At 33.2% G+C, this 15,623-nt stretch overlaps 1 long non-coding RNA gene across 1 annotated transcript; it reads left to right on the top strand.

Annotated features, from left to right (window-relative positions):
- Positions 1-2,818: 2,818 nt before the first annotated feature.
- LOC133829151 (uncharacterized) lies at positions 2,819-3,308 on the top strand. The gene is made up of 2 exons (XR_009891575.1): positions 2,819-3,058; positions 3,134-3,308. It is a non-coding gene; the product is annotated as an uncharacterized LOC133829151 (long non-coding RNA).
- The last annotated feature ends 12,315 nt before the right edge of the window (positions 3,309-15,623 follow it).

Below are 15,623 nucleotides of genomic sequence, written 5' to 3'. Positions count from 1 at the left end.
ATTGGAAGGGTAAGTTCTCCATTCTTTTTGTCCTCTGCTATACTTTAATGCCCTGAATGTTGATATTTTTGTATTGTGCAAATGAAGTTCACCATTATAGGGTCTTATGCTTGGCTATATGTTTTTCTTGTCTTTTGCAAAGAAGTGTATAAATGTTATTTTTTTTATCTAGCCTTATTTCGTGTTCGTCTTGTGATGCTTTTATTATTGGTAGATGTTATCTTTCTTTTTATTAATAAATTCTTTGTTCTTTCTCTTTCTGTGTTTCTTCAGATTTTTTGTAAGTGGATTAGCTATAATGACTACTGTAGTGCATGTTGGTGAATTGGATTGCTTACTTATTTATAGTAGTGTTTGAAACTAATTTGTTTGATGTGATCTGAACTAGTAACTAATGTTGTTTCATGAGTTTGAAAAGCTTGATTCATGAATTGGATTGCTTACTTCTTCATGCAGAAAATGGGATCAATGGCAGATGAATTGGATCCATGTTGAACAATCAGTAAGTTGCTTAAAATTTCTGCTGAGTTGTTTATGTCAAGCATAAGTAGAGAAACGAGTATTAGGTTACTACTTGGGTATATTGTTAAATGAGTCCTTTGATTACAGTTTTTAAAAAGATGATGCTTCTTCCCGCCCTTCTTTATTATTGAAATTAATTCCCCTGCTCATGTATGTTGTTCGGTGTGATTATATGCTGAATATCATTCCTTGTATTTTCTCCTGTGTGAATTGATTTTGTTATTAATTTTTAAATTCTATACAAGTGTAACTTAAATAAGTATGTGAATATTTCAGCATGATTTAGAATATGATATTTTAGTCATAAATTTACGAATTTGATATTGTTGTTAGAAATTACTTAGTAGACTTTGTCTGTTTTCAGTTGGTGAACACAGGAAAGGAAAGGGCAAAAGTCAACCTTCTTTTTACATGGGCGGTAAGGATCTCTTTTCCTAACATAATTGTGTATAATTACTCCTAGATGTTGAAATTCTTGATTTCAGGTATTGACTTGCATGAAACTTATATAAATTTTTCTTTATTTTGTTTGAGACAACTGTGACAAAGTTCAGAGTGGGGTTTTCCTGATTATCACATATATGGCTATCATGAAACATCTAATATCTAACAATATTTGAACTAAATGTATGCTCTGGTGTATTGAGCAAAACTCATATTGCATTTCTGAGAGCAAAATATGGTTATTTTGTTATTTCATTGTTGCTATTAGATGGTTGTCTTCACTTGTCCCTAACTGACAAAATAATATTTTTTCATTACTCTCTTTTTCAAAGGCAAAAAATGTCCAATTAACAATAGTTTCCGCAGCTAGTGTTATGGTGCTCTAAATTTGATTATTGTACCCTTCCTAAGACTATTTCATGGTTTGGAAAACTATTTATTGCTCTAAGGTTTTTTTTCTTAAAAAAATAGATGTTAAAGGAGATAGCTTCTGACTAGACAATCTCTAGAAAAAGGTTGAGATATGACTTTACATGTCCATTCAGGCTATTTTTCCAAGTACTTCTGATTTCTGTTTTCCATGGTTGGACTATGTGCTCTTTCTTCTGCATTGCTCATCTTTTGATGCTTCTCTAAATTTTGATAATGTGTTTTCTAATCAGGAAGGCAATGTTGCCAACCAGAGGGAACATCTAATTCTTCTCCTTGCCAATATTCACATTCAGAAAGCTAATAAGCAGTCTGTCTTTAAGGTATTCTGATTGTTAATTAAGGTTGTAAAGCATTGGCTTTAACTAATCCTCTTATATAAATTTGACTTTATGATATTTGGAGTCTAATGTCAAAACTGGATATTTATGCAACATTGTTCCTTTGTAAATTTCTATTTAATTAGCATTTGAAACATTAGTGGTGAAATTTGGGTTTTCAATAAGGTCTTCTATTTCTTTGAAACTCTTTTATGATTCTTTAATTTAAGGTCAATCACTAGAGTCTTGCTTGGTTTCTCACCAATGTTATTGGTACTGCAGAGTTATACACAGTATATCCTTTTGCCAATCAGTGACCTTGATTCTTGGTTGAAGACACCCTCCATATATGTTTTTGATTGCTCTGCGGCTGGGGGAATATTGTGAATGTTTTTATTGAGGTAAAGCTTTAACCCAAAACATATAATGAATTGATATATGTATTTTGGGCAGTGAATGCTTTTTCTTATGAGACTAAATTTTTTTTGTTGTATTTTAAGTTGTGGATAACAATTGGTTTTTATTTTTTAAGATAACAATTGGTTTTGTGCTATGGATCATTAGATCTGTTTTATTAACATAAGGATGTAATATTTGCTTCTACATTTACTACCATTCTAGTCATAGAAATTTAGTATAGTTTAGTTACAAGTTTAATTGTTTTGCACCTATAAGGGCTCTATAACCCATGCTTGCAAACTGGAAGTGACATCAGGGAAATAGTGTTTGAAGTGTTTGTTGATAAGGAAGTTTTATACTGTATTTTAGATGAATCTGAATCTACTTTTCATGAGGCTTTTCTTAGTCGTCTTACGAAAACTGGTGCAACAGAAAGTTCATCTTTATGTGACCTTCCTAAACAGATGGAAGGTGATCAACAGAGAGCCTCTGAACAGACTAAGAACATCTTAAGTAATTTAGTTGGTGCTGTTGACAATTTGTGGTATCTAAAAGATGGAATACATACTGTAGTCTTGAAAAAACATTCAGAAAATGGTAAGAGCTATGTGGGTTTTACAGTTTTATTTTTGTATGATACTTCAAGCACTGATCTGTAGAATTATCTCAGTTTTTGGTGGATCCTACTCCATTTTCTAGGATCTTCCAGGCAAAGGACACCAAGTGAATTAGAAAGAGAGGTTAAGAACTTGAGGGTGGCATTTACTGACCTGTTTTTGAAGCATAACACTTTCAAAGAAACTGCAAAGCCATCGAGATATTGATGCAAAGAATAAAGCTGAGCTTAGAATATTAAGAGGTAACTCCTAGTGAGTGGAGAGAAGGCACTTCAACTTGGATTGCAAGTAATTGCAAAGATTAAGGGCTATGCTGATGCAGCTCAGGTACTCCAATGAATTGGCTTCATAGTTTTATTTTACTGTTGCTGAAACATAGCTCAAAGAAGATTGTCTTTGCAGGCACCTGAATTCGTTACAACTGCTCCAGCCCTTGTGATACCTAAAGCTATTTCAAATGTTGGTTTAGATGCTTCTCAGATTGATTACTATGAAATAAATGAAGCGTTTTCTGTAAGATTTTAGTACTTGTAATCCCTATACTGTTCCTGATTTAGTAAGCATTTTTTTTCATTCATTTATATTTGTCCTTCATCTCTCTAGGTTGTACCTCTAGCCAATCAAAAGCTGCTTGGTCTTAATCCTGTGAGTTTGGAGAAAACTAGATAATTTCTTTCAAGTTGATTTACTTTATATGCTCACAGGTGGAAACTAGCTTAAGTCTGTGTTCTTAATAATAAAATGACTTTTTTTTTACAATGTGCAGGTATATTGAGATGATTTCTTTGGAGCAATTCTTGAAAACATTTGTAGTTGAGGCCTTTAGAATGGAAGAATGTATTTCACTAATTTTTGTATACATTTCTTGTTTTCTATTTAGTGATACAGGAATCTGAATTAGGCATAAATTATGTTGTAATATGATTTCTTAAGCCTAGACTAGTAGACTGAATATTGTAATTACATTTGAGTAATTAATAAAAATCTATTTATGTTACCTTATTTGGCTTCAACTTTCATATTTGTTTTCCTAGTTTTGTGTAAGTAGAAAAAGATTATGTTTCTCTAAGCTAATATAACACATGTGTTATACTAAAGTGTAGTATAACACAAATTTATAAGTATTGAAATGTGTTATATAATCGACTATAAATAACATAATTAAACACTTATCTATTTATTAAAATAACACAGAAATTGTGTTATCGTTGACAATATTATAACACATTTGTATAACAATGATAAAGTGTTATGTAAAGTACCCTAACTTACGATAACATAGTCGGTCTTAACACATCAAAAAGTGTTATGGTATGTTTTGATAACACATTTTCGGTGTTATTAAAAGCATTTTTTCTTATAGTGCCTCCTCTAGGCAAGCAGCACACTAGGTGAGTTCAACTTGTTTTATCTATTCGGGAAGGTACTCAAAGTTTGCCTTTGGATTGTTCTTCCAAAACATGTAGAAGCAGTTGAAGGTGGCTCCTCGGAACCTCTCCAAGTTTAGGAGTTTTTCTCCTCGAGCTGCTTGACTCGCTCCTCTAGCAAGTGGCTTCCTTCATGCTTGCCTCCAGATCCTCTTGAAGCTTGGCTGCCTCCTTGTAATTAGTCTTGGAGGATTCCTTAAACTTCTCCTTGGCAGCAACAGCCTTGGTTAGATCGTCTTGGCTCTTCTTCTCTCCTTGGTAGATACCTTAACCCTTGCCTCCAATGCCTTTATCTCCTCGGTATGATTTACATCGACTTCCTCAACGTGGCACCAGCCATTAATCATGGTCAAGATACCCTACGAAAAATAGAATAATGAAGCTTTTAGAGCTAATCAAAGGAAATGTTGTTCGACTAAAGCACAATACAGAAGAAACTTACACTGAGGAGTTCATTGAACCAACGAGCAAGGACCTGGCTGGGTTTCAATTAAGCCAGACAGGCAAAGGCCTCCTGGCTGCGATGGTGCTTACTCAATCTCTGCAACTTGTCTTGTGTTGAGCTATAGGCATAGCTCAACAATTTTGCAGCTAAATATTTCCCTGCTTGGTCGATGGAGGGATCAGTGCAAGGAGGAGGAGGAGATGTAGTTGATCTAGAAGGAATGGGAGCTGGAGGGGCATCAGGTCGAGCCCTTTTTCATGCAGGTTCCCCACTACCTTCTCCAGGGTTTCTTCTACTCTACTTCTTCTTGCTCACTGGAGTGTCTACAGAAGCATAGATATCGCAGGCATCATCGGATGACATGACTACAAAACAAAAACAAATGAGCAGATATGTCATGAAATAGTTTGGCTCAATAAAGAAACAAACTAAAAAGAAATTCTAAGTAGTATACCCGAACTATTATTACTGGTCGCTACATTATCTAAAGAAATATTGCTACACTTTCTATCTACCGCAAAGAAGTTCGAGCTAAAAATATTGATCGTAAATTTAAAAATATTGGTCGAGCGAACATGTGAGCAGGTTGGCAAAATAGATCGCAAAGTGAATGTGAAAAGTTTTCTCGGAAAAAATTTTGAACTCCGAAAATAGGAGGGAAAAACCTAGTTTTTCCGAAATACTCAAAATTGAATTTTCACTTCGATTTTGGACCCAAAATCGGTGTTCCTATACCCCATATTCCTTCTAAGAATTATTTTGTATGATATATTACCTAAAATCTCTATTCTAGCATAATTGTTTGATGTATTTTTTCCATAAACCCAATTACCCAAAAAAATTCTCAAGAATAGTAAAATCCCAGTTACAAAAACTCATGAATGAGGACTAGAATACATGAAAATTGCGAGAAAGAAAAGATGATGGATTCGAAAACTTACTTGGAGTACGGATTTTGGGAGAAATCACGATAATTTTGCTCGTAGTTGCTCGAAAATGTCTCGGATTGCACTTGAATCTCTGGGATTTTTTTTTCTTGAAGGTTTTTCTGAGTATTCTTGAAGAGAGAGAAGTTTCTGGAAAAATATGAAAAAAAGGTGAAGAGGCTTATATTTATACTACTAGGGGAAGTAGTGGAAGGTAATAATGGGAATAGGGTTTCGATGCATGGGGAATCATAAAAACCGTCAAAAAAAATTTGGGATACTACAAAGGTCATGATTACTTGCCTTTTTGAAAAAGTAAATACTGACATATGTGACAGGTCAGATGGATTGCTGGTCGAGTAAGCTTATTAAATGATGATAGCATTAAAATAAACTCGGGCAAATGTCTAACCAAAAAATATTTTCTTGTTGACGTGGCATGATCGGGGTGCACGTGGATAGCACGTGACTATTTAGTGATGATAGTCTGGTCGACCAACAACTAGGATAGCAAGCTGCTTGATGGATTCAAGAAAGATGCTGAACAGTATGACAGAAGTTATGTTGATATATGCGACCAGGTCTGATCGTAGAAATAGAGCCAGCGTTCAAATACAGTTATAAGTTGGATTTTTATAAAATATTTGACCCTCTTTATGTTGAACTATATGAAATGTGTTATTATGCAAAGATGCTTGTAACAAAGTTTAAACACAGCCCATTGGACCATATGTACATCCTTGAGACTATAAATATGACTCATGAAATTAATTTAAAAGGCAAGAATTTGGTATTCAGAGAGAACGAGTGTTTTTGTACATGATTTTTGTGTTCCACTTTGGAGCTTGTGAAACTTAATGAACCCTAGTTAGCCGATTGCAGGGTTCAAGGTATACATCAATGAAATCACAAAGTAGACGTAGGTTATTACCAGTCTCGGGGGTCAAACCACTATAAAACATTTGAATAGTTTAGTTCTTGCATTCATCTTATAAATTCTTATCATTTTAATCACTCTTTATCGTTGGCTAAATCATCAGTCAACAACAATATTTTAGGAATTGTTTTAATATTTTCCTACAATCAAAATATCCAGTTCTCTTCTTCTATGGTTTTCTATTTCCAATTCCTAATATCCTATTGTTCTAAAGTTTCTAATTCTCACTACAATGGAAGAAACTCTTCAATTTTGGTACTTGAGTGCATGTCTCATAATTTCGTGACGAATGATAGATTTTACTGCTCGAACATTATTCAATAGCAAGACAGAATAAAGCTCCTCTTCGCCACATTGAAGGTTTACTACATCATGGATATGGACATGAAGGCTATGGATCCATAAAAGGAGGGTGACTCTCAAAACATCATCAAACCAAAACAAGAAGCGAGAAGAAGATGAGCTCATATGTCATGGTCACATCCTCAATGCTCTCTCTGATAGCCACTACGATCGCGACACCAACACCAAAAGGAAATTTGGGAAGTTCTTGAAAACAAGTATAAAATAAGGGAAGAAGGTACAAAGACATTTCTTATAACTAAATACATGGAATTCACTTTTTTTTTATGAGAAACTCTTACTACATAAAATGCATGAACTCCAAATCAGTTTGAAAAAGCTTTCTACTTTGAAGATAACCGTGTTGGAATCGTTTTTGGTAAGAGCTATAATAGCCAAGTTGCCTCCACCTTGAAGAGGCTATATAAAATATATTCTCCATAAGAATGAGGAGATAACTTTGGTGCAAATTCTAAAGCACCTTAGAATTGAGGACAGATCTTGTTCTAGAGACAAAAGTGTGGAAGAGTCTAATGGAGAGACCATTAAGGCTAATGCCATTAAGACAACTTTTTAACTAACAGGGAAGAATCAAAATAAGACCAAATGGCGAAAGGACTGCCATCTAGAGCCTAAGAAGAATCAAAGTCTATTTAAGGACTTGTAAATCCTATTCTCATTCTACCATTGTTGTAGCCTCAAGAAATTCATAATAGAGTCCAAGAATAGAGATATTGGACAAAAATCTCAATTATGTCAAGCCTTTTGTTTTAAAATTTGATTTTCTTAATCAAATTTATGCTCTAGGGTTACATTTACTTCTTTACAAATTCTACTTTTAATTTTTTCATTCTTTATTTGTTTGTATTATAATTAGTTTTTTTTTATTACAATAACTTCAGGAATTGTGGTAATATTTTCTAACAATCAAAATCTCTTGTTATCTTCTCCTAGGGTTTTCTATTTCCAATCCCAAAAATCCTATTGTTTTAAAGTTTCTAATTCTCATTACAATTAAAGAAACTCTTCAATTTTGGTACTCAAGTAAAGGTCTCATTATTTCATGAGGGTTGATATATTTGATTGCTCTAACTTAATTAATTCGCAAGAAAAAAAATGATGTTCTTCATCGTCACATTGAAGGTTTCCTACATCTTGGATAAGGACTTGAAGGTTATTGGTCCACCAAAGGACGGTGACTCTCAAGACATCATCAAACCAAAAAAGAAGTGAGAAGAAGATGCCCTCATATTTTGGGTCACATCCTCAATTCTTTCTTAGATAGCCTCTATGATCAATACACCAACACCAAGTCGACAAAGGAAATTTGGGAAGTTCTTGAAAACAAGTATAAAATAAGGGAAGAAGGTACAAAGACATTTCTTATAACTCGAAACATGGAATTCAATTTTTTTTTTATAGAAACTCTTACTCCCTAAAATGCATGAACCACAAATCAATTTAAACAAGTTTTATACTTTGAAGATAACCTTGCTAAAGTCGTTAATTGTACGTGCTATAATAGCCAAGTTGCCTCCATCTTGGAGAGGCTATATAAATAATATTCTCCATAAGAATGAGGAGATAACTTTGAAGGAAATTCTAAAGCACATTAGAATTGAGGATGGGTATTGTTGTAGAAACAAATGTGTGGAAGACTCCAATGGAGAGACCTTCTAGGTTAATTCCATTAAGATAACATTTTAATTAATAAGGAAGAATCAAAAGAAGCCAAAATGGTGAAAGGACTGCCATCAAGACCCTAAGAAGAATCAAGGGCTACTTAAGGGCTTATATATACTATTCTCATTCTATCACTGTTGTAGCCTCAAGTAGTTCGTACTGGGAGTCTAGGAATAGATATTTTGGTAAAAAACTCAATTTTGTAAAGCCTTTGGTTCTCAAATTTTATTTTCTTATTCAAATACATGTTCTAGGGTTACATTTACTTCTCCACGAGTTTTATTTTTAGTGTTCTTCTTTTTTGTACTCAAGTACATGTCTCATAATTTCGTGAGGCTTGATAGATTTGATTGCTCTAACTTTACTCATTCGCAAGAAAGAATAAAGTTCCTCTTCACCACATTGAAGGTTTCCTACATCTTGGATAAGGACTTGAAGGCTATGGAACCATAAAATGAGGGTGACTCTCAAGACATCATCAAACAAAAAAAATTAGTGAGATGTAGATGAGCTCATATGTCATGGTCACATCCACAATGCTCTCTCGGATAGCCAATACGATCGCGACACCAACACCAAGTCGACAAAGGAAATTTGGGAAGTGCTTGAAAACAAGTATAAAATAAGGGAAGAAGTTACAAAGACATTTCATATAACTCAATACATGAAATTCAATTTTTTTTAGAAAGTTTAACTCCCTAAAATGCATCAACTCCAAATCAGTTTGAAGATGTTTTCAACTTTGAAGGCAACCGTGTTGAAACCGTTTTTGGTTAGAGCTTTAACAACCAAGTTGCCCCCATCTTGGAGAGGCTATAAAAAATATATTCTCCATATGAATGAGGAGATAAATTTGGTGGAAATTCTAAAGCACCTTTGAATCGAGGACGAGTCTTCTTCTAGAGATAAATGTGTGGAAGAGTCAAATGGAGAGGCCTTCAAGGCTAATGCCATTGAAACCATTTTATAACTAATTGGGAAGAATCGAAAGAAGACCAGATGGCGAAAGAACTGCCTTGTAAACCCTCATAAGAATCAAGGTCTATTTAAGGGCATGTAATTCCTATTCTCATTTTACCATTGTGTTGGCCTCAAAAAATTCAACTGTGTCAAGGCTTTTGTTCTCAAATTTGATTTTCTTAATCAAAATCATGCTCTAGGGTTATATTTACTTCTCAAAAAATTCTACTTTTATTTTTTTCTTTGATTGTTTGTTTGTATTGTAATTAGTTGTTTTAATTACCATAATTTTGGAAATGGTGCTAATCTTTTATAACAATCAAAATCTCTAGTTCTCTTCTCGCATAGTTTTTTATTTCTAATTCCAAAAATCTTAATGTTCTAAAGTTTCTAATTCTCATTACAATGGAAGAAACTCTTCAATTTTGGTACTCAAGTACATGTCTCATAATTACATGAGGCTTGATAGATTCGATTTCTCTAACTTAGTTAATTGGCAAAAAACAAAAGTCATGTTCCTCCTCATCATGTTGAAGGTTTGCTACATCATTAATAATGACTTGAAGGCTATTGGTCCACCAAAGCACAGTGAATCTCAAGCCATCATCAAACAAAGAAAAAAGCAAGATGAAGATGAGCTCATATGTCGTGATCACATCCTTAATGCTTTCTTGGATAGCCTCTAGGATCACTACACCAACATCAAGTCGATAAATGAAATTTGGGAAGTGCTTGAAAACAAGTATAAAATAAGATAAGAAGGGACAAATACATTTTGTTATAACTAAAATCATGGAATTCAAATTCATTTATAAGAAAATCTTACTCCCTAAAATGCATGAACTCCAAATCAATTTGTAGGTTCTATAATAGACAAGTTGCCTCCATCTTGGAGAGCGTATATGAAGAATATTCTCCATAAGAATGAGGTGATAACTTTGGAGGAAATTCCAAAGCAAATTAGAATTCTGGACGGGTCTTGTTGTAGAAATAAATGTGTGGAAGACTCCAATGGAGACCTTCAAGGTTAATGCCATTGAGACAACTTTTTAACTAACAAGGAAGAATCAAAAGAAGCCCAAATGGTGAAAGGACTGCCATCAAGATCCAAATAAGAATCAAGGGCTATTTAAGGGCTTGTATATCCTATTCTCATTCTATCATTGTTGTGGCCTCAAGCAGTTCATACTGGGAGTCTAGGAATTGAGATTTTGGATAAAAATCTAAATTTTGTCAAGCCTTTAGTTCTCAAATTTGATTTTCTTATTCAAATACATGTTCTAGGGTTACATTTACTTCTCCACAAGTATTACTTTTAGTTTTACTCTTTGTTTGTTTATATTGTAATTAGTTCTTTTACATACAATAATTTGGGAATTGTTTTATTCTTTTCCTACAATCAAAATCTCTAATTATCTTCTTCTAGGGTTTTATATTTCCAATTCCTAATATTCTATTGTTCCAATGTTTCTAATTCTCATTAAAATGGAAGAAACTCTTCAATTTTGTTACCCAAGTACATGTCTCATAATTTGGTGAGGCTTGATATACTTGACTGCTCTAACTTTATTCATTAGCAAGACAGAATAAAGTTCCTCTTCCCCACATTGAATGTTTACTAAATATTTGATAAGGACTTGAAGGCTATGGATCCATAACAAGAGGGTGACACTCAAGACATCCTCAAACAAAAGAAGAAGGGAGAAGAAGAATAGCTCATATGTTGTTGTCACATCCTCAATGCTCTATCTGATCGCCACTACAATTGCAACACCAACTCCAAGTTGACAAAGGAAATATGGGAAGTGCTTTAAGACAAGTATAAAATTAAGCAAGAAGGTACCCAAAAATTTATTACAACTTGATACATTGAATTCAATTTTTTTATTAGAAACTCTTAGTCCATCAACTTGATGAAATCAGAATTAGTTTGAAGATGTTTTCTACTTTGAAGATAACCGTGTTGGAACCATTTTTGATAGGAGCGATAATAGGGTAGTTGCCTCCATCTTGGAGACGCTATAGAAAAAAAATTCTCCATAAGAACGAGAAGATAACTTTGGAGAAAATTCTAAAGCACCTTAGAATTTAGGAAGACTCTTGTTCTAGTGACAAATGTGTGGAAGAGTCAAATGGAGAGACCTTCAAGTCTAATGCCATTGAGACAAATTTTTGACTAACAGGGAAGAATCAAAAGAAGACCAAATGGCGAAAGGGCTGCCATCTAGACCCTAAGAAGAATCAAGTTCTATTTAATGGCTTGTAAATCCTATTCTCATTCTATCATTGTTGTAGCCTCAAGCAATTCATACTAGGATTCTATGAATAGAGATTTTTGAAAAAATCTCAATTGCATCAAGCCTTTGGTTCCCAAATTTGATTTTCTTATTCAAATTCATGTTCTAGGGTTAAATTTACTTCTCCACAAGTTCTACTTTTTGTTTTCTTCTTTGATTGTTTATACTGTAATTAATTCTTTTAATTACAGTAATTTGGGAATAGTTTAACATTTTCCAACAATCAAAAACTCTAAGGGGCCGTTTGGTATGAGGAGTTTACAGTTTTCATATTACTGGGAAAGTTGAAGAGGGTTATCTGATAGTCTAGAAACTAACATCATTGTGCTTGATAATGCACTGTAATCTTATCTATGATTCCTGGGAATATCACTTTCTGTGTTTCGTTGTGCGTAGGAATCTGTTAAGTTTTCATATTTTCATAAAATTAATATAATAATATATTTCATCAAAATAATTTATAAACAATTTTACTCATAAAATATTTGTTAACAGAATTAAAAAAATACATCTATTGAATACTAGAATCAAGTATAATTTTTAAAATTACAAAATTACCCTTATTTTATTTTTAATAATATTTCATTTGTTATTTTAAACTCAAGTAATGATATAAAGGTTTTACAAATCAATTTCTTTAAATAAACAAATATTATTTATCATTTTATAGTTTGATATATATATATATATTTGTTTTTTTTTTCATATTTTCATAAAATTAATATAATAATATATTTCATCAAAATAATTTATAAACAATTTTACTCATGAAATATTTTTTAACAGAATTAAAAAAATACATCTATTGAATACTAGAATCAAGTATAATTTTTAAAATTACAAAATTACCCTTATTTTATTTTTAATAATATTTCATTTGTTATTTTAAACTTAAGTAATGATATAAAGGTTTTACAAATCAATTTCTTTAAATAAACAAATATTATTTATCATTTTATAGTTTGATATATATATATATTTTTTCATATTTTCATAAAATTAATATAATAATATATTTCATCAAAATAATTTATAAACAATTTTACTCATTACATATTTTTTAACAGAATTAAAAAAATACATCTATTGAATACTAGAATCATGAATAATTTTTAAATTTACAAAAGTACCCTTATTTTATTTTTAATAATATTTAATTTGTTATTTTAAACTAAAGTAATGATATAAAGGCTCTACAAATCAATTTATTTAAATAAACAAATATTATTTATCATTTTATAGTTTGATATATGTATATTTGATTTTATATTATAAGCTTCAAAAATAAAATAAGTCATTAACTAAAAAATTATTGGTTTAAGATTATTTTTTTTTAAAATAATAAAAATAATTTTGAAGTGTTTCACATTCCTGGGTATCTGAAAACCACATGTCAGATGTGTTTCACTTGAACCTAGAATTAGGAAAAGTTAAAACCCCTGGAGTACAGATTCCTAGGTTAGAAAAACTCAAACTTAGTACCAAACATGGGAAAGTGTTCAGATTCCCATTCCCGTGTCCAGATTCCTGCATACCAAATAGCCCCTAATTCTCATCTCCTAGGGTTTTCTATTTCCAATTCCTAAAATCCTATTTTTTAGGGGCTCCCTGACGATCCCGAACCTTCAAAAAGTGAGGGGTATGTGTTGTTTCGAAAGTTTCTAATTCTCACTTTATTGTAAGAAAGTCTTCAATTTTGCTACTCAAGTACATGTCTCATAATTTCGTGAGGCTTAATATATTTGACTACTCTAACTTTGTTCATTGGCTTGAAAAATCAGTGTTCCTGCTCGCTACATTGAAGGTTTACTACATCTTGGATAATGGCTTGAAGGCTATGGATCTACCAAAGGATGATGACTCTCAAGACATTATCAAACAAAAAAAGAAGCGAGAAGAAGATGAGCTCATATGTCATGGTCACATCCTCAATGCTCTCTCTCATAGTGTAACATCCTAAATTACCTAGCTCATATGCCATGGTCACATCCTCAATGCTCTCTCTCAAAGTAAGGCCTAGAGCATTGATTAGGGGGCCCGGAGGGAAAATTATGGCAAATAATTTCAATATATGTGATTTAATTATGAAATATGTGTTTATGTTATATATATGTGTATCATTATATCAGTACAAGAGTTATATTATAATATGACTAGATATGCATGTTTAGGTGTATTAAATATGCATGTAGGCCTGTTTCTTATTGGAAGGGCAATTTTTGTATTTGGCCCATTACGAATATATTTGGAATATATGTGCATATATGTGATGTACGTGTGAGACCACATTATTATGTGGATATAGTTGGTTTCTCCATCACCAGACGATCCTAGGGAGCAAGTAGTGGTTTAGTCCCAACGGGGAAAAATACCCGACTCGGGGAGAGCCAAGGGGTATTTTGGGTGATCTAGAGAGTTACACGGAGTCATTGTAGCGTGAGTCATATTCTGGGAGAAATAGCGATATTCCAAGTTAAGCAGATTTATTTGAGGAAATTTGTGTATAGAGCGTGACTTTAGAGTGAAAATGACATTTTTGCCCTTATGGGGTGTTGAGAGAGTAGCTGGTTAAGTGGGGTTATTTTGGTCACTTGGGACCATTCGAATATAAGGTTAAGGTTGTGTTTATTAATTGAGAAAAAGTACAAAAATCTCTCTCATTCTCTCTCCCATTCTCTAATTACCCTTGTTAGCAATTTTGAAGGAAATGTGAGTTTTAGAGCTCGGATTCAAGCGAGGTTAGAGTCATAACGATTATAGGAAAGATTAGAAGCTTGATAACCTGGAGAGTTAGCTAGAAAATGACTTATCAGATGTAATTTAATCTTTTACGTTTCTGAGTTTTTTTTCCCTTAATTTTCTTAAGTTTTGACTGTAATTTATGTTTTGACGAATTTTTAATCCGCTTGAAAGTTAGGTTTTATTGCCTGGGATATACATATTGGGATTGAATTATGGATTTAGTATTATTTTGGGGTGAGTTTTGGGAGGATTTGGGTCGAATAAAGTTGGGGTTTGCGGGGTCGAGCCGCAACCCTCATGAACTCAGGAGACTGGGTGGTTCCCTGAACCGCCATCGCGCTGCGACGTCTGCTGGGTAGCGCCTGACCCATGTCAAGAGAAAGAAGAGGCTGGGCTCTCTGACTTATGGAGAGTCATGGTGCTTGTGAGGGGAACCACGACTCAATATGGGGTTTGAGTGTTAGGGAGTCAAACCTAAGGGCTTGGGATTGATTCTACTACCCGGTTTAATAAAATTCGATGTCAAGGAGGCTATAACTCGGTCCGGAAGCCTTTGTCCGCTTGTTATTGACGAGGCTTTTATATTATGGTTGTTACTATGTTACCACTAGGTACTCAAAACTAGGATCGTGCGTGAGGGTCGTTCTTATTATATGTTGCACTTGGACTTGAGGTATGAAAAATGCACCCAGTACATGTTAAATGTGATTATCTGTGTTTAGGGCTTGGCCAAGTTGTAATACAGGATTATTACTATGTTGAGAATGTTTTATTAAACATATTAAATGTATGGTGTCTACATGCGTTATGTAGTAACCACTTAACTGTATGTCTGATTGGGTAGGCTAGCTCATAAGCTGAGGATTTGTTTATGATTATCTGATAAAGAGCCTGGCTTAATAGTCAAGGACATATCTGTTGTTTTTATAAGGAATCGACTTATCAGTCAAATTTTAAAAGACTCGATTTATCAGTCAAAGGTTAAGGACTCGACCTATTTGTCGAAGGCTACAAACTGGACTAATTAGTCAAAGGTTAAGGACTCAACTTATCAGTCGAACGCTACAGACTACACTTATCAGTCAAAGATTAAGGACTCGACTCATCAGTGGAAGGCTACAGACTTGAATTAT

The sequence above is a fragment of the Humulus lupulus genome, chromosome 4 (genome assembly GCF_963169125.1).
Source record: "Humulus lupulus chromosome 4, drHumLupu1.1, whole genome shotgun sequence".
Taxonomy (NCBI): domain Eukaryota; kingdom Viridiplantae; phylum Streptophyta; class Magnoliopsida; order Rosales; family Cannabaceae; genus Humulus; species Humulus lupulus.
This window is presented reverse-complemented; position numbering and strand designations above follow the sequence as displayed.